Here is a 23576-nt window from a genome sequence, read left to right as displayed (position 1 = left end):
CCATATTCATAAAAGCAGTCTTAAAGAATCTACTGTGAAGTTTACACCTTAGAATTTTACCAACACTGGTTGCTACCCAAAATTTATGACGTTACACATTCTTTCAAGTTCCACAGGGGAGTCCTTGCAGATCAAAATTTTACCTTGACATTCCACTCTTTGGGAAATATTAGAGTACTGCATATTAGTGAACTATTCCACATGACTATAACCAGAATAATCAAACTGTACAGAAATTTTTGGACATTGGAAGAGTATGTGCTTATATCCATGTTCAATTTATGATCTCTGGTAGTTAGCAACTTTTGATAGGATCCATTAAAATATGTACCAAATTCACTACAGAAGGCTGGCTACAGTTAGCCAAATAAATTATTTCCTTCTGCTGTGTATCATATATTTTTCCATAATCTGTTTATTTGCAGTTAGACAAGTCCATCAGTGTGTATAGAAATGGTTTCTTTGTGTCTTTTTTTCCATCTTTTTCTATCTTGAATTGAATGGAATGAAAAACAAACAAAAACAAGCAAACAAAATAAATCAAAAGTTTTGTAATGTGCAATTAATAAGTAAAAATATCAAATGGCATTATCTTTTGTATGCTAGGATTCTCAAAGTTTTTTTTTTTTTTTTTTTCCAGGAAAATAAATAATAAATCACTTTTCCAGTAAAATAGTGGAGTATGGCCCCAATAACAAATGTATCTTACTACACAGAGTACCATATGATAAGACCAGATATACAATGATATCCACCAACAAAAGCTAAATTACCACAGCATCTGATGAGTGACCTGCCCTACATACCAAGATTTTGTCAGGCAGTACCTGAGATAGTCTTAGCACTGCAGCATTCATGATAACCTGTCTTTTACCCAGCATCTACCGGCCCCAGCTTTCAAAAGAACACTAAGTAAAGGACGCACACACCACCAAGGACCAGGAGGCAGTTTAAAGCTGCTGTGGTCTGATGGCAAGAAAATATTTCAAGACCCAGATCTGTACCAGCAAATCAGTAAAAAACAGGTTATTACATATATAGTTCACTATTGTTCAGAAGTTATTTTCCTTCTCGTAAATGGAGAGTGGGAGAAAGTGAAGGGAAATACAGTGAACTGTCAGTATCTATCTGGTTATCTATTCAAGTATTAGCAACAATCCAACTGTATCCAGGTACAGCTAACAGCTCTTTGCTTTTGTCAAATTCAAATAACTAATATAAGTTTAAGAAATACAATTGTAGTATGATCTTGCCTATCTTCCAGGCTTCTTTTATCACCCCACTCTTCTATTTCATGTTGACTGTTGAAACTACTTGCACAGGGAAGACCCTTCCCTTTTTTTTAGGATAGCAAGTTCTGTTACCACTACCCAGCTACCTATGTCCCCAAAACACACACACTTCTCTCCCAAACGCTTACCTGCTATTGAGAGTGTAGCTTCTCTATGCCTTCTCCCAAAGAAAGTAATCGAAAATCCAACATCACACCTCACTGCTGTTCCAGTTTACATGCTAATTTTGCAGATAGCCTTCATGGACCTGTATTCAGCACAGATTCTTCTGTAGTTTCCAGCTACCTCCGTCCCTGTACAAAAAATAAAGAAGTATTAGATAAAATTACTCAAGAGTCTTCAAGGATCACAAAGGGCAGGACTCTTCCTTGGGAAAGGAAAAAAATATAAAATACTGAAAGGGAACTAATGGGAAAAATACATTATACGTTATGTTTAGTAGGATTGAGGGAAAATACTTGGAGAAGATTTATAATTTTAATTTACTTTGCTAACTTCTACTCTGTGCATTACAATTTTAGTTAGCCAGAGAAATCAGAAGGCATGTGAAGTCACGAGAATAGAAGGAAAAATTCTGAGCAGAAGTGCCAGGTTAAGTACTATCAAATTCATGTTCCAAAAGATAAAATTTGCACAGCAAGTTCTCTGAAGTTCAACTGTTCCACATCTGTCATAAACATAAATCAAACTTTTGTTAATGCTCTAAATTAAAAAATATATATACTGTGTTTTAAACAACAAGAATTTTAACTACTTTTCAATAAATATATTTATTTATATATTATATATAAATAATTTTTATATTTTATATTATTATTATTTATTATATAATTGATTTATTATTTATATATTTATATAAATAATATATTTATTGAAAAATAGGTAATATCCTTGTTATTTAATTTAAATTAAATTCATAAATAAAGTTAGTTTAATAAATGTTGCACTATTTAGTCAGCTAAACAAACGAACAAAAAAACCATTGGTCCCGTAATACAGTAATATTTGTCTTAAAAAAGTTGGTGATTCCTTTGAAATCACAACAGTGAATATTCTGGTTTGAATCAACAAAATAAATAGTAGATAGAGAAAAAACTCCCTAAATCTGCAAACAAATATCTTTTGAGCCATCCCCAAAACAGCAAAAAGTTCCATTATTTACAGTCATTACTGGAAAAAGAGTGTTGTTAGCCCAACAGAATGCCTTAGGACAACTTCTTTCCCAGGAAGCACACAGAACTTCAGTCATCTCAACATTCAAATCTCTCTGCAGCTTTGCTGCTGGAGGGTACACGCTGGGGAGACGGGACTTGAAATAGCAGAACAATACTGAGATAGAAGACTGAAAATAAATGAGGACAATAAGATTCTGTTTGAGCATTAGTAGGTACAAAATAGAAGTCAATCCCTAGAATTTATTCAGATGTCTGCAGCCCCCAGAGAACCTTTTGTCTGTAAAAGAAGATACTGTTTTATTGTATTCTGAAGCAAAACTTTTGGGTTATTCCTGAGAGAGCCAGTTGGTTGGAGGAAGTGAGAGAACTATTTATGGTTTCTTTTATAAGAATAGGAAGAACTTATTGCTGAAGACTCTCTAGACTTAGTAAATACCTTGAACTAATAAGTCTTATACTAGCCTGTCATGCGACTCAGAAAAGAAAGAAAATGTAACCATAATCTGAGCAACACAATAAGTTATTTTCCAATATTAAACTTTCAGGTATATCAATCTCATGAAGAACAACTTCATGAGAAAATTTTTTTAGTTATCAGTACCTTGCTCTGTGCTCCAGTGTCAGAGCAAACTACTTATATGAATGACCTTCAGTACAACACCGTGTTCATAAAAATAGTTTGAAATGTTCATAAAAGCAGTACTTGCACCCAGTATGGATATGTAAAAATTTTATGCTCTGACATAATATCAACTTTTCATGTGTTGTCATTCTGCTTTGCCTCTGTAGACTCAGCTGAAGTGGACTTCTTATAAAAATCTATAAGATATCTCAGAATCTGCTCTTGAAATTTTGAAAGCTATTGTACTATAGATCTGAAGGACTGAAGCAGCTGCCTTAGTCTTGGCTGAAGTAACTGTACGGGTCTACAGTCAGCTTGCTCCCAGGAACATAGAGGAACCACCCTAATACAAACTAATCCCAGTGCTTAAAAACATTGGCAGGTGTAATGTCCACTGCATGCCAGACAGCTGAGGTTCAGATTTCAAAAGAAGAAAATCTTGTATCTGTTCACAGGGAGCACACAGTAATGTATATAATACTCCTGAAAGTGCTTGTACTAGAACCAAGGCTTCCAGATGGTCCAGCATCCAGTACACAACTGCATAGTCCTCATAGGTATATGACTGATTCTTAGGACCTTTCCCTGTGTCACTAATTAGAGCACCTTAAAATCTGCAAAGAAAGCTGGTTTACATGCATAAAAAGTAATTATATCTGTAAAAATCTTTTTCCTTCAGACATATCCCAAAATCAGTCAGATAAAATGCTGGTAATATTGTTGGTTGGTTCCTTAGAGAGGAAAATGATATTGAATTTCTCTTCATTAAAACAGAAGCAAGGAAAATGGAAACCTAGATTTATGTACATAGAAGAGAGAAATAGAGACTGTATATTCCTTTTAGATTTCTCCTTCTCCAAAGCAGCAAAAATTAATAAACTTATTTTTTCTGCCTTTTTGTTCGCATGAATAATCATGAAATCTTTGAAATTATGATTCACCCATAACACTGAGAGGATGAATTAATTGCTCAAGTAGAAACAAGAAATTTAATGTTCTCCTTTTAAGATGACTTAATTAAGAAAATGATTTGGAAAGAAGTCTCTAATATCTGCCCAATGAACGTATAGATTTGACTGTCAAAAACAAAATCACAGAAAGAACTTCAGAGGATGTTAAATAGAATTTCAATTCCCACAAGAAAACATTGCTTTTGAATTCAGCTAAGAATTTTACCCCACTGCATCCCACCCAACTCAATTAATTCTATATTTTGAAGAGCATTATCATTTCCTTTCTTTTACTGAAGCTTTCAAAATCACTGTTTCTATTAAGCCATAAAATGTATCATACTATGCAGTTGGTGTATTGATTTTCAAATGTTTGGAGGATGAAAATGAGTAAGTGGTGCAATTAACATAACCTAAAATACGTGTACTCAAGTATTCTTGTTGGCAGCTACATTAAGAAAATAATCAACAAAAAGTGGAGGTTTTTTTAGAACAGTTATTTTCATCACACGCGGTGACTGAACTACTGTGATAGTCTTGGTTAAATCAAGCATCAGACTTGGCTTTCTACGTCTATGCCTTCAGGATAGGCCTCAGAGAATAAGAAATAAATAATAAAAGTTTGTAACAAAATATAATGTCATTTACATTTCTATTTTACACGTATTCTAGATAATGAATACTTAACTTACAAATCTATGTCTGTTTGGGAATTACTACTTGGTAACTTATGTTCCTATTACAGTTTTTGTATGGGCATCAATATCAAGAGTCAAAGTAGTCTTATAGTTTCTACCGTATGTTCTTGTTCCCAAATCAAGGTCAGAGGGGAAAATGACATGACACAGGCAGCAGAAAGCATAACCACATCTTGTGTGATCCTAAAGTTCATAAATTTAAATAAATTGCACTTCACCATTGGTTGTGTCTCACATATAAATCAAAGAATTTAGATAAAATAAAACAGTCCCCTATTTGCTGCAACAGGACAATTATTTTATTTTTTGTCACTACAGTTATGTTAACCTGTAACTCTTTTGGCTAATTCTTCAGGTGAGAGTAGTTTGGTTTTAGGGAATTGCTCTGCAGCATTGTTTAAAAAAACCAATTTATTCAGTCATCTGCCCAATATGCTGATTTGCATTTCACCTAATTGTACCACAATCTTCAAGGAGAAGAAGAGGAAAAAACAGAGTAGTATTTTTCAAAATGTCGAAATTTTTCCTTCTCAGCACTGAGCATTCCATTATTTTGCTTATAATGTCAGTTCTAAACATCGCAAGTCTATATACTTATATCGCTGTGTACCGGACAAGGTTTCCTGAAATGATGGGTTATACTTTACAGAGCTAGATGAAAAGTAAAGGATGTGACATTACTATGGGTTGGATGCAGAAGAATAGGGTATAACTAATCATGTATCAAGGACAGCACTGCCAGCAGTGTAGTGAAGTCATTCTTAAGCACTAATAATATCCATTAATTCAAGATAACGATACTGGGAGACACTGTTTCAAGACAGAAAAAAAAAAAAAGAGAGAGAGAGAGAGAGAGAGAGAGATTAACCAAAGCTCATTTTGGTCATGTTTTTCCCTGATAGATCTAAATAAAAAGACTGATATAGATTCTCAGGTTAAAATACATACAAACACTACAGCAAATTCCAGACATGCATAGAACTTAGAGCAGGTGTAGAGTAAGCAGCTGTCAGTGAAAATGTCAGAAGTTTTTGTTAGGGAAAGGGCTTTCACGTAGAATGTTTCTGCAGAACACAACCTTTGTCTAAAATTTAGCTGAAAAATATTGAAATACCTCAGACTTTTCTTGTTAGGTAATAGCTATGGTTCTGAAAAAAATTAAGATTCAGTTTAGCATATCAACCATAAGATTAAGTCAGTATTTCATGCAGTTATTTCTATATTTAGATTAATCCCATTCGATTCCACTTTCAGTCAGCAGAATGGATAATGTCAACTTAATAGATTTGCCTACAGATCAGCTTTTGCTTAAAGGAAAGATGAAGGTGATATTAAAGATATCGGTATTGGTTAAGTGCAAGGTTCAAAAAGTTACACTCTTAGACCCTGTTATTGAAAGACCTTGGGTGGGTCTTTCAGTATACATTCTTCTAGAAATAATCTGCTCCTTAATAAAAGTATGTGCTCGTCTAATTAGTGATCACTGAAAGCCCCAAATACTAGGAGCAATACTAAAATGCCTGGAAAACCATCACTTTATTTGGTTGTTCTACATTCTCAGAGGAATCAGAATAATTCAGTGCTTTCCATTCCAACACATAATGGACTAATTAATTAAAATTGAATGCAATAACTATGTACTTTGTCAGTTAATCTAACACAATATTTTTTGTATCCAGATATTCTCTCCCCCCCCACCCCCAAGGAAGTATTTAACATTCCTACATTCCTGATTTATTTAAAGAAACTTGAGAAATTTTGGTCATGAATTTTTAGTTTCCTAAGCCTTCACTCCCTGCTTTGATCTAAATGAAGACAACAGGTCCTAAATTAGCAATCCAAATATAGATTGGATTGAATCCAATTGAATTTCATTTCATTTCATTGAATCTATTTCACTTAATTAAAACTTTGAACAATACCAATTCATTGAGGATAATGAAATGTTATTTTGATAGTGTTAAGTCACTCCTGAGGTCTTAAATAAGTACCATTTTGGAGTTGAGATGACTCTGAATCAGCAAAAGGACTGTTATTTAGAAGCAACAAACTTTAATGCTTTTATGAGTTTTCTAAGACACAACTTTTCCAAAAAGCAGTGGTATACACAAATCTCAGTGCATATTGATTTGTGCTTCATTTAAAGCCTTAACTATTTAAAAAGAAAATGCACTGACTTATGTTGCATAGAAATACATTAATTGCAATAGTCCTTGATTCAAAAATAATTATATTTTTATATGAATTAACTTCAAATTATTATTATACAGCAGAAATCTAATAAAAGAAAATTGAATTTACATCACAACGTAGAAATAAGATTGCCTCAACAGCTGCAGACACCTCATATTTTTATTACCTATTGGTCTTAGAATTATCTCATGGCAATGGAATGAAATTAAAATATCATTTGTCACTAAAAAAATACAGCTGCTATATGTGTTTGCCCATAAATTCCTATAAAATGTTATTGAAGATCTGTCTTTTTTTAGAACTTAAAATGCCAGCTTATTTGTAGATCTGCAAAGCACAGAATTGCCAAATGACGACTTGAAGGTAATGTTTGTGAAGTGGGCAGGGGGGTTGGTTTTGTTATGTTGGTTTTTTTTTCTATTATCACCCAATATGAAAGATTAAGAACATTTTAGTTGGTTATATTTTCCCATGAAATCAATTTTTGCAACTGGTTTAACAGAAAAGCTACCTCTTTTTAATTTGCAAGGAGGAAAACTAAGCTAAACTAAACAGAAGTTAACTTAGTATGAGATAGCTAACTGTGTCACAAATTAAGAGACACTTGCATCACTTTGGCAGGTTAACTGGATCAGCTCAGGGAAGAAAAGAAATTTAAATCATTTTTATTAAAACTACAAAAGCAGTAAGAGAATGAAGTACAAGGGAGATAACATGAGTCAATTCACCAAGGTTTAGCTGCTAAAAAGTTCTCTTTTACCTAAATCTAGTCTAGTTGTTAGGACCCTCTCTGCACTCATAAGGGAAAACAGACATCTCTTGAGCTGCTGCTACTGACCATTAAATTAAGATTTAAAAACAGCTTTTCATGTTTTAAGTTACTCCATCTCTTCAACTCTCTAGAATTCATGAAAACTTGCTTGCAAAATTGAACTTATCAGTATTTGAATCTAGAACCAATACACACTACAAAAACAGAACATTGAGTAGTTATCCAGTGAAGTATTTTAAGAGTGGCCAATATGTTTTAAACTTTCGATATTCAGAACCCTTTTCACATAATCCTATATTTAAGAGGAGGTGTAGTACTTAGCCATTATTTTTGTTTGAACAGTGATAGTGAGTAAGACTAAGTTAAAAAAAAAAAAAAAAGCATACATTTGTATTTTATTAATCTATAGGGAGAAGTAAGTTTCCATTTCTTTCTGTGTGGTGGTAACAAAGGATTTGTGAATTTTGTTTTTCTTGTTTTAAGTTTTTTTTGTTCCACTTAACTAGATGCAAGTTGTTGACTCAGTTCCCAGAGGCTAAGAGTAACTTCAAACACTGCTTACATAATTTAAAAAGGTCTGACATGAAGATATTTGGAAAATATAAAGACACATATAAATGCTTTATGAAGTGCTTCGACTACTGAACAACAATCTAATACAAAGGTAATGACTACCTAATGTCATACTGACTAATGCCAGGCACAGAATGTTACTATATCAAATTCATAGCATGAAAAAGACTCACAGCAGAAGACTGAAAAACAAAGTCTAGGGCACTTTATTTATGGTAATGATGCTATTTTTCTATTTGAAGATTGTCTAGTCCTAGTCTATTTGAAGATTGTTTGCCCAGTTAATCACTTGCATCATTTTCAAGTACAGTTGAGTTCACATTTTTAAAATGTGCTTACTGTTCTATTCACATTTAAGCTAATTTAATGGTAGTGTACCAGTCCAAGCCACAGCTTCTCTAGGAGAATACTGTGTGAGATATTGTCAAAGTGCTTGCTGAAGTCTAGATAGACTACGTCAACTCTCTTTCCCTCATCCGTCAGGTGGATCAGGTGGAAGGAGATCAGGTTAGTCAAGCAGGACCTGCCTTTCATGAACCCATGCTGGCTAGGCTTAATCTCCCAGGTGTCCTGCATATACTGAGTACTCTCACTTAAGGTGATCTGCTCCATAACCTTTCCTGGCACCAAGGTCAGGCTGATCACAGAATGGCCTGGGTTGGAAGGGACCTCAAGGATTATGAAGTTCCAAGCCCCATGCCACAGGCAGGGCTATCAACCTCCACATCTAATACTAGTTTAGGCTGCCCAGCCCCTATCCAATTTAGCCTTGAACACCCTTGAACAGGGTGAAGACTGTATTCATCCAGCCAACATTAGAACTGTATGCCTGTCCTGAAGACAGACTCTAAGCATCAGGTACGCTTAACCATCAGTAATATTGGGCTCAAAGACTTAACAGGAATTATGCAAACATGGATTTCAATACATGTGTTCAAAGCATTTTAAAGTCATAAGAAATTTTTACAAAAATTACCTTCTATCTACATATCTGCAATATCTACAGTTATTTTCTACTGCTTGAAAAACAGTTCCACTTATGTTCTAGCTATATTCCTGTTGAAAATTAAAAAGTATATTTTATCTTACCCAGTAGTTCGGGTAAACTTTCTAGGTATTCATTTGTCCTTTTTTTCTTAGGCCATCATTGAAGTTATGTTCCCATTCTTCTTCTTCTTTTTTTTTTTCTTCTCAGTATTAATACATTGTGAATATTAAGGAAGCTAATACTACTTTAATATATTCCAATACCGTACCAAAATATTCTCTGTGGATTAATTAAAAAAAGATACATAAAGTTTCTATTGAATAAAATTCTTCACAACGTTGGCTTTATGTAGGAGAAGACTGATAAAACTGTTCATCTATTAACTTCACAATTCTCACATAAAAATAAATACAACTGTGGGAAGATGAGACTCTATTCCTATATAATCTGTAGAAAGATATTCTCTTAAAACAAACATTGTGAATTTGCCAGGCTAGCCAATTGTAGTCAAGAAAGAAAACAAATAAGATTTTGTCTAAAATCAAATGTGATTTGGTGAGAAGAACTTGAATGACAGCACAGCCACATCTGAATGATGTAAAGGGCACCCATGCCAGGACAAGAGTGCACAGAGGAGCACAGGAGCTTCTCTCTGAAAACCAGGCAGCACTTCTGTGCTGTGCAGGTGACAGAACACTGGGCAGCACCCCTCCTCCTTGGGGATCTTCAAAAGCAACCTGGACAGTATCACACAGGTTCATAATGCTCACCCTTTTCACCAAACCACACGATGCATTACAAAGAATGAGGCTGTAAAGAAATAAAAGATTCCTTAGCACAAGGACAATTGTAAGAAAAAAAAACTATAAAATTTTATAAATATGGTCAAGTAATTACACATTTTAAGGTGTGAAATACTTAATTTACAAAATGGGATAAACACAAGGAAGGACTGCACTTTAGTCACCTTCACATCCACACCAGAACCATACAGCAATTTTTGTTGTCAGAGACTCAAAACTGCCATGGAGATGGACAGCTGAGGTACTCAAAAGCTTTCTCTGAGTCAAATATTTTCCAAGCGAATCAGATCTTCTTTTAATGAAATGGCACAGAAATCACTAAAAGTACTAAGCTGCTAAATTCCATGTGTAATCTCCCATTAATAGAAGATCACAAAATCACAGAATCGTAGAGGTTGGAAAGTACCTGTAGAGATCACTGAGTCTAGCCCCTGCTAAAGCAGCTTCCCTAGAACAGGACTGAAGAGGGGATGGGTATGGTATTTGTATAAAATGAATAAGAGTAAAAGCCCAGGAACTTTTATAAATTCCCTTATTTGATGATCAGATTTGAGAGATCTGTGTTCACTATCTTTCACCTATCAATTTTTCTACTAAAAAAAATCTGTACTGTTAGAATATAAACAAAAGAAAGTTCAGATCACCTAAATAAAGATAGTTCTGAAACAAAATACAAAGCGTAAATTCTCTTTATCTCTTCAATCAAGACATTCATTTTCATAGAAAATGTGAAAGAAGGAAAGATTATTTTGAAATTAGAGAGGGTAGCACAGCTTGTATATGAACGTGACCTCAGCACAAGAACCAAACAGTGAACAATGTAAGATGCTGGAAAAAAAATTATAGTTCAATTTGTTTCTAATCTGCACCTAGAATTTTATGTACAGCACAAAACTGAGACCCATTCTTCATTTTGTGTTCAATGTCCTGAAAACCATTCTTGACTTGCTGAATTCATATCAGAAAAAAATTATTAATGAATTGAGCAGTGTTAAAAAAGCTACTGGACTTCATTGTTCATATTATATTTCCTTAGCACTATTCCACTGAATATTAAAAGATTGTATCTTAGTGCATATATGTAATAGTACTCGAAAGCAGTTCATATGCCAAATCAGGTGTTGATTTCGTGATCTTATTGTTTATGTGTACAACCTTAACATCATGTTAATTACTAAATATTTTATCAAATTACTAAAGTTACTACTAAATATTTAACTAAATTACTAATTACTAAATAATAAATCACAAGCGATCACCAATCTTATCAAAACATTAATTGCATTACAAATAAATGGTAAAAATTCTAAGGTTGCAAAATAAAATATTAAACAGCTATAAAAAAGAGGGAGATGGGGCTAACTTGTAATGGACTGCATTATGGTATTACACAATGCTTTTAAACACAGGGATAATATTCACTATGGTGCACTTAAATAGAAGAAAAAAAGAGTCCATACAAGAAAGCTAAGAGTGCTAATGATATTTCAAGTTGTTATCTGCACATGCTGATGACTGTGAACTTGTATTAAAATATAAAAACCATGGCTCAAAACAAGGGCATATGTTCTTATTAACTGCCATGCATCCGGGAAAAGAAATTAAGAGGTACACTGTGCCCAGCTGTTACATGGAATATATTAGGTTCAAAATTGTCTTCTGACATTCATACAGTGCTCAGGAACTACACTGATTCCTGTGCCCAGGGGAATGCAGCACGTGGTCAGTTCAGTTATCATTTGTCTGAAGAGCAGTGTCCCAGGAAGTATTACAACTTTTACAGTGATACAAGAGCTCAGTATTTTTGGAAACTCTGACACACATACGAAAAGACTGAAAAGACCAATAGTTGCTAAGCTTCAAATTAGTTCCAGGAAGAAACTAGTTGCAATTAGTTAAATACAAAAGATTTGTATTTAAATGTACGGATCCATGTCAGGAATTTATCACCTAATAAGATGGGGTCTGCTGAGGGGAAGGAGAGAACCAAAGGAAAAAGAAAGGAAAAATTATTTGATGTGGGAGAATTAAGGCTGGAATTTGTACATTCAGAATGGGAAGACTTTATTAACTTCAAAGTCATCCTTATCAGGCTCCCCTGGAATCTTGCCTGTCAGCGTCAACAAAAGGATGAAGACCTTGCATCATGCAGAACAGCTGTAGTAGATGTTGCCTTCAGATTCAGACCCCAGTCCTTTCCTGAAAGTTCTCACTCCAAAAGTAGAGACTGTTGAATGAATTAAATATCCACTCCTGAACTGCCTCAGACAACAACACAATGTTTTAACATAACCCGATATCAATCATCTGACCAATTTCATCTCAGCTGTAAGAAGTACAGAGATCAAACAGAACAGATAACCATCAGCCCCCAGAATCCAAACACTGGCATATCTGCCTGTACCACCTCCAGAAGTCAGCCCCTGAGGTGCATTCCTTCCATCATTCAAATACAAATTTGAGTGAACAGCATCTCAGCTTTAAAAGAGAAGTTTTTCTAAAACCTCTTTATGCAGATCCTGTAGAAGTTTCCATCTAGCCCAGAGCAGAAAAAGACACAAAGTACATCCAAAATTCCAGTGCTGAATATAGGCTACACAGACTTTGGCTTGGAGCCTGCTAAATGTGGCTAAATATGAAATACTCGCTGGAGTACTCTTCCTCAGAGTACAACCCAACCCAACTTTCCTTACCACAAAAAACATGGGATGGAAGATAACTGGTGTGGGATTGATCTTTATCATCAGACTGAGATGTCGCCAAGGCAGAACCTGGGTTCCAATATGTGCAGTTAAGGTACATCTGCAAGTAACCTATTTGCTCATTCAGTGAAACATTGAAGTAAAAAGCAATTTTAAGAGTAAAAGAAGAACAATGCAAAACTTAATTCAGACCCCAGACTGAGAGAATAATTTTTTCATTTTTGGCACATCTCCAGAGTTTCCACTGGATTTGAATTAAGGGTATAAAATAAAGCATGTTTAATTTTTTATTCTTTATCTGTTAATAACTATGGAAAAATTCATGCTGGAAATGTTCAATATTTTTCATATTTTAGAAACAAAATATTTTTAAATATAACAAAGTTCATTTTAATTGCAATAAATGTTACTTTTTCTTATCTTAGCACAGCTTTGCAAAGATAAGGAATTTCAGTCTTTTTTCAATGATGAGGTTTATTGGTCATGCTAGCAAACATTACTTAACCACGAAATTGATTTTCTACAATGGAATTAGTTTATAGTCAAACATTCCTCTAGTATTTAATTTTCTGCCCCTCTTGGTAATCAGCTATGAAGTTTTTAAATGTACACAAACATTGCATATTTTTTAAGCAGGACAGTTAGAATAGTTACCAACACTTTCACAGGTTTTTTTTAGATAGTAAAAAAGTGAAATCTTTTAGTCTGTTTTTATAGGGTAGACTCACATTATTCTTTATGGTCTTACAAACTAACTCTTTTCCACATTGTGGGTATATGGTTTATCTTTACCTGTTGGTGTACATGGATGAGAAGAGCTATAAATGGTCATCCAAAGTAGTTTTGCTGCTATCTTCTACACTTACACTGATAAATATCACTGCAGGTCAAAGTATTACCATACCTGCATGGAAAATGGAAAGCCTAAATATATATTTTACTTGTCCATCAGAAACAATGTTGTATTTGAGAGTGTGAGAGCTAACTATCACTTAAATGAATTGAGTGTCTAGTCCATCAAAGGACTGGGGAGGATCCCGCGTACTCAGTAATGAGAAGATGCAGGTCAAGAAGTATCAGAGCATCATCTCAAAAGAACCATAGCATGAACTGGACACAGCCTTATTGATGACTGCAACTTGCATATGTATTTAGTGTATGGATGAATGCATTTCCAAGCAAAAAGTAATTTTCAGATTTTTTGTTATACCATGTTGAATAAAATATTGTGCATAAGAAATTGTTAAATGTCTATGGAATGGAGTCATGGCTCAGACTCATTTTTCTGGACACATCAGTATGCAGTCTGATCAGCAGTATACTAAGCACATTATGTTTGAAAAAATAAGTTCTATTCATGACAAATGTAATACTGAGCAGATGTAGCAAAGAAAGAGGGCAAAGCATCAGTAGGGTGTTACAGTTACCATTGACTTGCAGGTAAGGAAACTGTGCTAACAGCCTGTGATCCTGCAGCTCCAGTACCAACAAGCTCCAGAGAAAAAACTGAGCATCATTTCTTCCTACTACCTTATCTGTTACATTTAGGTTCATATTTGCCTTTATAATGCTTCGTCATACTCATGGCTTACAAACACCCTGGTATAGTTTAATATAATCAAAATTCTCATATTTTCACTTCTTAGTGCCAAAGTTAGAGCAAAAATTACTGTTGCTTATCCCTAAATATATGAATTTGTATTATAAAATGCTTCGCTCCATTTTGTTATAGATTTTGAGAGAAGTGGTGGTATTATTATATTTGGACTTCAAGTAAAATGAAATATGCTAAAAAGTGAATAAGAAAGTACCCCTCACAGTCTTTAGGTAAAAATGGAATAAGTAAACAATAAACATTTTTAAAATGCAGAGTTTTATCTTATGAAGCCTTACTTGTTGCCTAGCTGACTAATAGACTTGTCCCAGAAATGACTTCGTAAATACATACTCACAGATCTCTATGTTACAGGAAAAGTATTAAAATATTCTAATAGATTAGACAAGGTTATCGTACTTACAAACTTATAAAAGTTGTCAACTTGCATGCAAGAGGCCCACTTCTGAAGCTGATGTTAAAAAATGCTGGTTTTGAACAGATTTGAATCATCTATTCAAAGGGAAATCTAATTTATATTCTATTAAGTCACTGTGTGAATCATTTGTGATAAGGAAAAAACTACAGAAATGTATGCTTGATGCTAAATCTCAGTGACCATCTCTGCAGTGCACAAGAAATGCAGAAGACAACAGGCTGAGTTTGTCTGAAATTCCCTCTGCTGAGCCTATTTTTCTCTTCTAAAAACAGACAACAGCTAGACTCTGGAGAGAGACTTGATCCCCGGGGCTTAAGGATGCACTTCCGATCACTTCCATGCCCAGACAGGCATATGTGCATGTACACAGATCAGAAAAATTATCCTTCTCAAAACTACAACTTAAGATTAATTGGAACACATTTTGCCATTGAAAAACAAAGAGCGAGGTAAAGGGGAGTCATATTATTCACTTGGGATTTTAATTACTTTTTTTATGATCAAAGAAAGAAATTAGCTGTTATTGATTATAGTATTGATTATGCTGTTGAGGGAATTGTTCCAAAACTGGTATGTATTTTATTGAACAGAAGAATATTACCTCTTTTTCTTTTTAATATGAGGTAAATTGCTGCAAAGTCTTAAATTTAATATGACTCATAAGCAGAATTATTAATGCTGGTAAATTGGATAAGACACCTTAGGATATAGAATAGTAATTACTTTCTCAAGAACTCCCCACTCACCTCAACATGCACTGATAATATGGTCTATAAATTTATTTATGAAGTCTGTGCTTTAATGGGTAGGTATTTCAGACTTTGATTGCAGGTACTGTATGAATATTCCATTTTCCTTCCCATCTAGAAATGTGTATTTTTTACTACAAGTACTTCAAAGATTTATAAATAAATAATAAGAAGAAATAACATTTACAAATGACTGTGGACATTTTTCCTCTGTAAGCAGATAAAATATGAGATCAGACATTTCTCAATGAAAGCAGTGGATTATTTGGCAGCTGGTTGCTGAGAACAAAAACTGATGGCAATCTGGGATAAGTCACAGATTCACTGAATGTAAACAATGTTGTTTAAAAATCCTTTGCATTCTCCATTGCATTCTCTCTTTCTTTGTATCGCTTTAATATTTTAAATTGCATTGTATTGTCTTCCTAGTTTTGTCTATATACTCCTCACAGTCTGGAATCATAGGATCATAGAATTGCTCAGGTTGGAAAAGACCCTAAAGATCATCATGTCCAACCAAAACCTAACCGTAATACCCTAACTCGATCAACCAGCTGCTAAATGGACCTCTCTTTCACTATCTGTAAAATATCCTTGAAAGTTTAGCTGTACATTCTGTCTTTCAGTTTTTGTTGACAAAAAGGACATCTCATAACTGTACGATTTCCCGATTTTAATTTTCTTTTTTTCTTATTCCCACTGGCACACACCCATGTGATTTTCTGTAATTGTGAATTAGACTGTAGGTAAACAAGAAATGTAAACTGTTGAGCAAAATCATTTTTTTACTGGCATTTTTTTCTGCCTTTTCTCTCCTCTGTGTTGGACAGAGCTTTTATAGATAGAGATGGCACCTAATCTTTCCATCTATTTCACATAAACATTCTGCTCAAATTTTACACAAGGTAACTGAGACAGAAAAATAAAAGTTCTGCCTTCTTTCTCCAGTTGATTCAGCAGAAGATCCAGGAACTGGAATTCACAAGATCTGAATTCCAACACAGATACAAGACATGTACTGTTCTGGGTATGTAGAGTGTACTATAGCCCCAGAATTTGCATTTTGAAGTATTAGACTTTGGTTTTAGAAATCATACAGGACTCTTTTTTTTTTTGGCTATATTAATAAGAAAGGAAAGTGAAATGATATACAAAAATCTAGATGTGGCAATGTTCATATGCTAACCTACAGTTCAAGAAAAAAATGTTAATTGGGCCCTCAAGGAAGCTCATATGCCCTCAAAGGAGCAGAAATGTCCTCATATAAATATCAGAAGATAAATAGCAAGTGGAATTTTACAGAAAATACAAATGCAAAGCTGAAGTACAGCCAAACAAGAAAAAGGTCAACAGGACAGCTGCTAGTACAAGAGCAAAGTACAGTCTCTTGTTAAAAACATGAAGCAATTAGCAAAACTAGCTAACAAGTTAAATAAGGCACTGACATTAAGTCTATCTCTCAAAAATGTCTTAAAATTCTTACCTAAGCAAATTTCTATAAGGTTTCAAGAAACAGCAGATAGGAAAATATGAGTAACAAAGTATACTCAATCTACATCTAGCATACAAAACATACAAAACTATAATGTACACACTACATATGAAAGTAATAAAGTAGTCTTAAAAGGACAAGACACCACTAATGTTTTAAGATGCTTAGGTGAAACTGAAATTTTAATATGAAGGCAAATTTTTAATCGGGGATGACTGGGAATAACTACTGAGATAAAAAAGAGAGCAAAAGAAAAGTTTGTGATTGAGCTAAGTTTGATGGAAAGTGCTGGATCCTGTCAAGAGTGTAATGCTCCCGTAGGGCAATAACTTACTGCTAAGACAGAAAGAAAGTGATTACTGAATGTTTACTCTAAAATAAACATCAAGTTGTTAAGACAAAATTAGCAGAATTCTTTTCCATGGCATTTCTTTTTAAATACTGCTCTGATTGAAAAAAATAATATTATTTTTTTCCATTTTTGATTATCCTCTCCCTCCTCAGCTTTTTCCTTGGTCTCCCTTTGCACTACACTTGCTTCTTGCAACAAAAGAGAACATCTTGGTATCTACTGTGTTTTGACACAGCTACAATTTCTTAAGTAACTTAGAAAACACAGTTAAAACAAAGCACCATATAGCCCTGTGTGGAATTTCTAGTGTGTCTGTCTAATCCCATGCTATGTTAAATGAGAAGAGCCAGGTACACTGGAAATTCTGCACAGAGCTATTGACAACAGTGATGACGTACTAGCTGACTTCAATTGAATTTCAAGCCTCGCCGAGTAAAGCCTCCAAAGACTTTCCTCTGTGGAGTCCATTCTTGGATTAGTCTGGAATTCACACATAGCAACAAAAATACTTTCTGGCAGAGAGTCTTGAAATATGTAAAATGTACTAGATGTACTTTTACAGGTTCTAGCATTTATTTACTTTATTAACAGCCACAGAAATAGAGAAAGTGATATAAAAAAAGGAAATAAATATGCTCATGGAATTGAGAAGTTCAGTAATTTTTGCCTACGCCTCAGTAACACTCGGAGTGTTCCAATGATTATTTATTCTTTTATGACTCTAAGCATGGTCTTCACATTTGGTAGCTCCAAAGGAGTTCCACCTGGGAGATAGCAGAGAAGAGTCTACATCACTGCTGAGTATTAACATATTTCGCTCTTTGCAGCACTCAGATAGCTTTGCAGAGAGGGACTAGTTAACAAACATAATTATGCAATTCGTTCTTGTACTGTTATATGTGGGCCATTTTTTCTTTCAAATCTTAAATCAGAAACTCGTAGAAATTGATAATGAGTTAATTTACATTTCAATAGACTCATATGCTTTGCAGTTGTTGACTATTCGTAGGGGTAAATTTTTCCCAGCTAACTAAGTCCTACTGGAAGGGTTCAGTCTATCCACATTCTTCAAGAAAACCTTTTTTTTAACTGAAAAAATTGTAGTTTTCAAGTTGTACCTGGTAGGATTCCAGTTGCCAAGAACTAGACAAACATGCGTTGTTAAGTCACAGTGACAGATGGATTGTTCCAGCACTGTGAAGAAAGCCTTGTGAACACGTTACAATCAGTAAAATATCTCAGCCAAATCCTCTGAGACATTACACCAGATGTATGATGACCATCCTTCCTATTGGAATGAAAGCAGTCCATTACTGTCAGCATTTCTTCTACCAAGCATAAGAGTTTCTGCAACACCAGGCTGAAGATACAGAGATATGAAGATGTGGAATGAAGGGACATGGTTTAGTGATGGGTCTTCATAAGTCAGGTTGATGGCTGGACTTGGTGATCCTAAGGGTCTTTTCCAACCTAGATGATTCCATGATTCTATGCTCCCTCTGTATATGTGCTTCTATTGCATGGATGGAATTGTCCTAACTCACTCGCAGGATGCTGAGGGATGACAAAAATGTAACAAAAAGGGAAAAGGAGTCAAATAAAAGTGTCAAACAAAACTGGAGAAGTAAAGAGAGAAGTAGACTATTGTAGATAACAACCCCTTGAGTAAAACTTGTCAGCTCAACTGACTCTCCTGCACCAGCAAACAAGAAAGTAAAAATGAATTTCAAAGACAAATCCTAAGAGAAAAAAAATTTCAACATCCAGAGATCTTCAAGAGATCCTAGGCAGATTGTGCTAGCCACTGAGATAAATTCTCTGGATATACTTGTCTTAAGGGCGCAGAAGAGGCCTTAAGTCTCAGATAGGAGGAAGAGCACACAAATCCTCTCTCCAGGAAGACTCTGGGCACTGTGCAAATTGTTCTGCTTAGCAGTAGCACCCTACAAATCATTGTGAGAAATAGGGCTGAATCTCCCTTAAAAAGTTTATCATTCTGAGTTTCAAGTTTGGGCAGCACTATATTACTAATCAAAGACTGATTCAGCTTGAGTGCAAACTACCTTTTACAACAGGAGAAGTGAGTAAGCAACTTAATGTCCTTCGGAACACAAAGAACAAGCATCTGCAATGAACACCACCTCATCAAGCAGATGCATATTAAATCACTTTTCAAAAATGTGTGACTGAACCCCGCTGATGATACGCTCTCCATCTCTCCACCTTCCCCACATTGAACTATGCATCTGAAATAAGAACAATATGATTAAGACATAAAAAATAATGAATGCGATGAAGACTGGGAACAAGAAAAACATATTACGATTTCTTATAATATGAGATGTGGAGGATCAGAAGAAAGCAAACATAATGTAAAGGTTCTCCATACAGCAATAAGTCAATTATGGACCTCACTGCCATAGGATGCTGTGAAAGCTAAAAGTACTAAGAAAAGAAAAGATTAAAAATGGAATACCAAAAAGAATGGAAGAAATCGGTCATGACCACATGTGTATACATCTTCATCAAAACACACAATCTGTCATGCTGAAGAGGAATTATCTATACTAGTATAAGAGTATACTAGCCCTACTATTATAATCTTGTCCAAAATGACCATTGCACATACACAGGATATGAGCTACATAGCAAGGCAGATGTGTAGTTTCACCTAATACAGTAGTCCTGTTTATATGCAACTGCATCCTCTCCTCTCTCATTTGCCAACAACACTCCAGCAGCACAAGCCAACTTTACCTTTTTAAGGGGGCACATCTTCCAATGTCAGTCATCTGTATGCCACACCACAGCACTGCCAATACTGCACTTACAAGCTCTGCTGATCAATGCAGCAAACCTGGCTCTGCAGTCAGTACATAGTCCTGCTTATCTCCATTTATCTAGCAAGAACATGGTAAAAATGTGTGTACATCTAGTCTCTCAGCGTATATTCAACACAGTTTCTGAAAGGGCAGGATGTTTACTAACCAGTCATTTCAGCTAAAGAAAAGAGGCCCATAAGTGAGTTTCATGAACAGTATCAGAAAATTAAAATCTGTATTTCCCAAGAAGCTCAGAATGCAACTCTGTAGCTCTCATCTGTCTCATAGGCAGCAAAAGACCAGCTTTGGCAGCAAGTCTTCCTTCATTATCACAGCCATACAGGTCTGCACAGAAGAGTCCAAGGCTAAAAGACATCTCTGTAGCCGTCTTCAGCGCTTGAAGGAGTTCCTTCTCTGACTGTTTGCACTCTCCCTAGAAATTAATCATTTTAACAACTAAGCAACAAGAAGCTGTAACAAGAACTGTAAAGATGAAATGGGATCTTACTGAAAAGAAAGGAGTATGTAACACTTCTTGTACTTGATTCTGGGTCTAGTAGGCATTAAATAAATATTCTTAAATCACTCTTTTCTCCTTACATCATGTAGTAATTTTCTGCAAACATGTGTATACACATACATGACCTAAATGATGCTCTTCTTTGTCTAAATGTAGAAGTGAATTACTGCTAATAAAATGTACCTCAGATTAAATTATGCAAACTGTTACCATATATATGTGTATATCATGTATATAGATATCTATTTTAAAACAAACTGCAGTGAATAAGTTTTGCTTGATACAGACCTATGGTTTGGCAAATACTGATGTCATGCTGTTCTCAAGCAAGCCGGTGTGAGAAGCATTTCCAAGGATAAAATAGATTCCTTGCAGTCCAAAGGACTACAGAGTTTAAGGTAGAAGATGCGTGCAATTCGTCCTCATTTTGGTTACCTACCTCCATCTAGTGACCAGAGATGGTATACCTATTAACTCTACGATAATCCATGATTCAATTGTTTCTGTTGACAAAGATAAGAAAACTCAGAACCCTGCTCAAACGGTGAAGGATAAAAAGGAAACATATTCCTTCCCACACAAACAGAACAGACAGTCTCCAGTTCTCTCCAAGAAATCAAAGTGCTGCTAATTTCTTACCGGGAATACTGCCTTTCCACCATTTATTTCCTTCCTTTAACCATGAGGAAATGCCTATAAACTGAACTGAGGAATTTGGTGTCTTAGTTTTGGGTGAAGTGTTGACAGCTGTGGCAGAGCTCTTCCCTCTATCTCTTCCCATGTCTTGTGTCTGTAAAGCAGGCTCAGACGTATGTTGTCACGCAAATTCGATGCCTGGCTTTCAGAAACACTCGAGCTGCATTCTGTTCTCTTTGGGTGTTTGCCAAAGTGTTATCCAATTTTTGGACATTTCTTTGGTTTTGTGGCATGAATGGGGCGTGCTCAGGGATGGTAATACACTGCTGGCTGCCCAATAACTGTAAGTGAGGTTCTGTCTACTAATGCTTTATCCCTCCTCTTCCTCTTTTGAACCTTCTTGCACATTCTAGGATTGCTTGGCTCTGATCATTAGAGCTGCTGGTTTTGTTTCTCTGAAGTACTGTGGTTTAAGTTGACAGATAGTTTAGCCCTATGTAGTTGTTGGCTCACTCCCCCACTGCCAGCATCTTTGGCCCATTCCTCACTGGCAAGATTGTAGGGAAAACTGTATGTTCTTGGCTCTGTATAGCTCTGCTTAGCAACAACTAGAAATGCTGGTGTTGTTTACACTGCTTTTCTCCTAAAACCAAAACATAGTGTCTTCTCAGACATGCTGAGGAAAATCAATTCTGTTCCAGCTGAAACTAAGACACACATGATAGACACCTAAGCTCCACATTATGTTATACAGTCTCAGTTATAAAATTATATCCATCTACAGTAAAAAAAAAAATAAAAAATAAAAAAATTAAAAATAAAAATGAGGGAGAATGAAGAATAGTGGTTTAATTATCCTGATTGATTGATATCCACTTCACAAGTGTACCACTGCAATTTTATTTTATGGCATTTACCTACAGATATAGCCCTCAGATAAGCAAAGCAGAAATACATGGTTATTAGTTTGAGAAAGCAAAGAACCACTCCACTGCTAGATTTAATTTGATCCAACATCAAATGTAATACCCTGATGAGCATTTAATCTCAGAGTCTTGTAAACTGAGCTAATCAGACTCCGTTGTGCCTTTTCCAGTGTCCAGATTAAAAAATTCTTCAATACAGTAACACAGGTTATTATGTAAATAGTTAGTGCTACTATTTCAACTGTTGTCACTGTCGAAATAGTCCTTAACAACTGCACTTTTCCCCACAAATACCCCACAGCTTGCTTTCCCTAGAGAACAGCTTGGGAAAGGTATACTTTGTCCCTTCAGAAATGGAAGATGGTTGGCTTAGCACTTTCTCCCTTCAAGTATAGGCCAGACTGTCTCATTTTCATTAGCGGGTTGGGTCTTTGCCATGGCAAAGAAAAGGCTGGTGGCACAGTGACCTTCCAATTAAGCAGTGGTTGCCACCAGCCCATACAGCTGAAATGGGACTGAAGAGCGGGACTGTTTCTGGATGTGAAAGGGTTGCTCCAGAGATCTGAAGACCATCTACTCACCACATTTTTCTAAACTTCGAGGTATACAAATGTGCCCTTAAGTTCATGCCAAGTACAGCACTGATTAGTTCTCACACAGTTTTGGATTGTATTCCTGGAAATAAACAGACCAAAACAACGGCAAAGTTTTGTCATACATATACGCTGTAGGTTAAAGAGTCCTGAACAAGCAGAAATATAGGAGTGACACAGCTCACGAACATGTGGATCTGCACATGGCTTTTTATCTCCTGTGGAATTGTGGCTGTCCTTGCCCTGGGTTAGAAAGAAAGGTCAATTGCCAAGTTTGTAGAACTGCAAAATAACTGCCAGAGACCCTGGGGAGATTCTGCACATGAAGGACAAGCAGGGCTGTGCAAGCAGGACAACAAAACAGAAAACCCTTCCATCTTAAGGCAAATACTCCAGGAGAGACTTGTGGAGACTCACCCGTCCAGCAGGTTCTCACGGGAGGAAATTTTAAGATGTTCACTGAGGAATTATTGGCAGATTTTTATTCCACAGAAGTGCAAAACAAAATGGAAGGAAGGAAGAATCTGATGGCATCACAGAAACCTAAATGTATATATTTTAAACAAGACAATTATTCATTAGTAAGAGTGATGTTTCTTCCAATTTCCTTAATAAAAATATTTTTATTACAGTGGGTCTCTTTGGAGTTGTTTTTTGGAGTTGTTTTTTTTTTTTTTTTTTAACG

The 23576-nt window shown here is 35.3% G+C and overlaps 1 long non-coding RNA gene across 4 annotated transcripts in view; it reads right to left on the bottom strand.

Moving 5' to 3' along the window:
• The window catches only part of LOC104910740 (uncharacterized), a 45496-nt gene that overhangs the window by 6656 nt on the left and 15264 nt on the right, over nucleotides 1-23576 (bottom strand). For 3 of the 4 annotated variants that reach the window (XR_014883103.1, XR_014883100.1, XR_014883102.1), the window contains 3 exons: nucleotides 23309-23434; nucleotides 22880-22973; nucleotides 1421-1585 (listed from right to left, as the gene is read on the bottom strand). This is a non-coding gene — a long non-coding RNA (uncharacterized LOC104910740). The remainder of the gene's footprint in view (nucleotides 1-1420; nucleotides 1586-22879; nucleotides 22974-23308; nucleotides 23435-23576) is intronic. The other variant, XR_014883101.1, reaches the window with a different exon arrangement.

Source organism: Meleagris gallopavo, chromosome 4 (genome assembly GCF_905368555.1).
Source record: "Meleagris gallopavo chromosome 4, MGAL_WU_HG_1.1, whole genome shotgun sequence".
In the NCBI taxonomy this organism is placed as follows: Eukaryota; Metazoa; Chordata; class Aves; order Galliformes; family Phasianidae; genus Meleagris; species Meleagris gallopavo.
The sequence above is the reverse complement of the archived record's forward strand: the minus strand, read 5'-3'. Positions and strand labels throughout refer to the sequence as shown.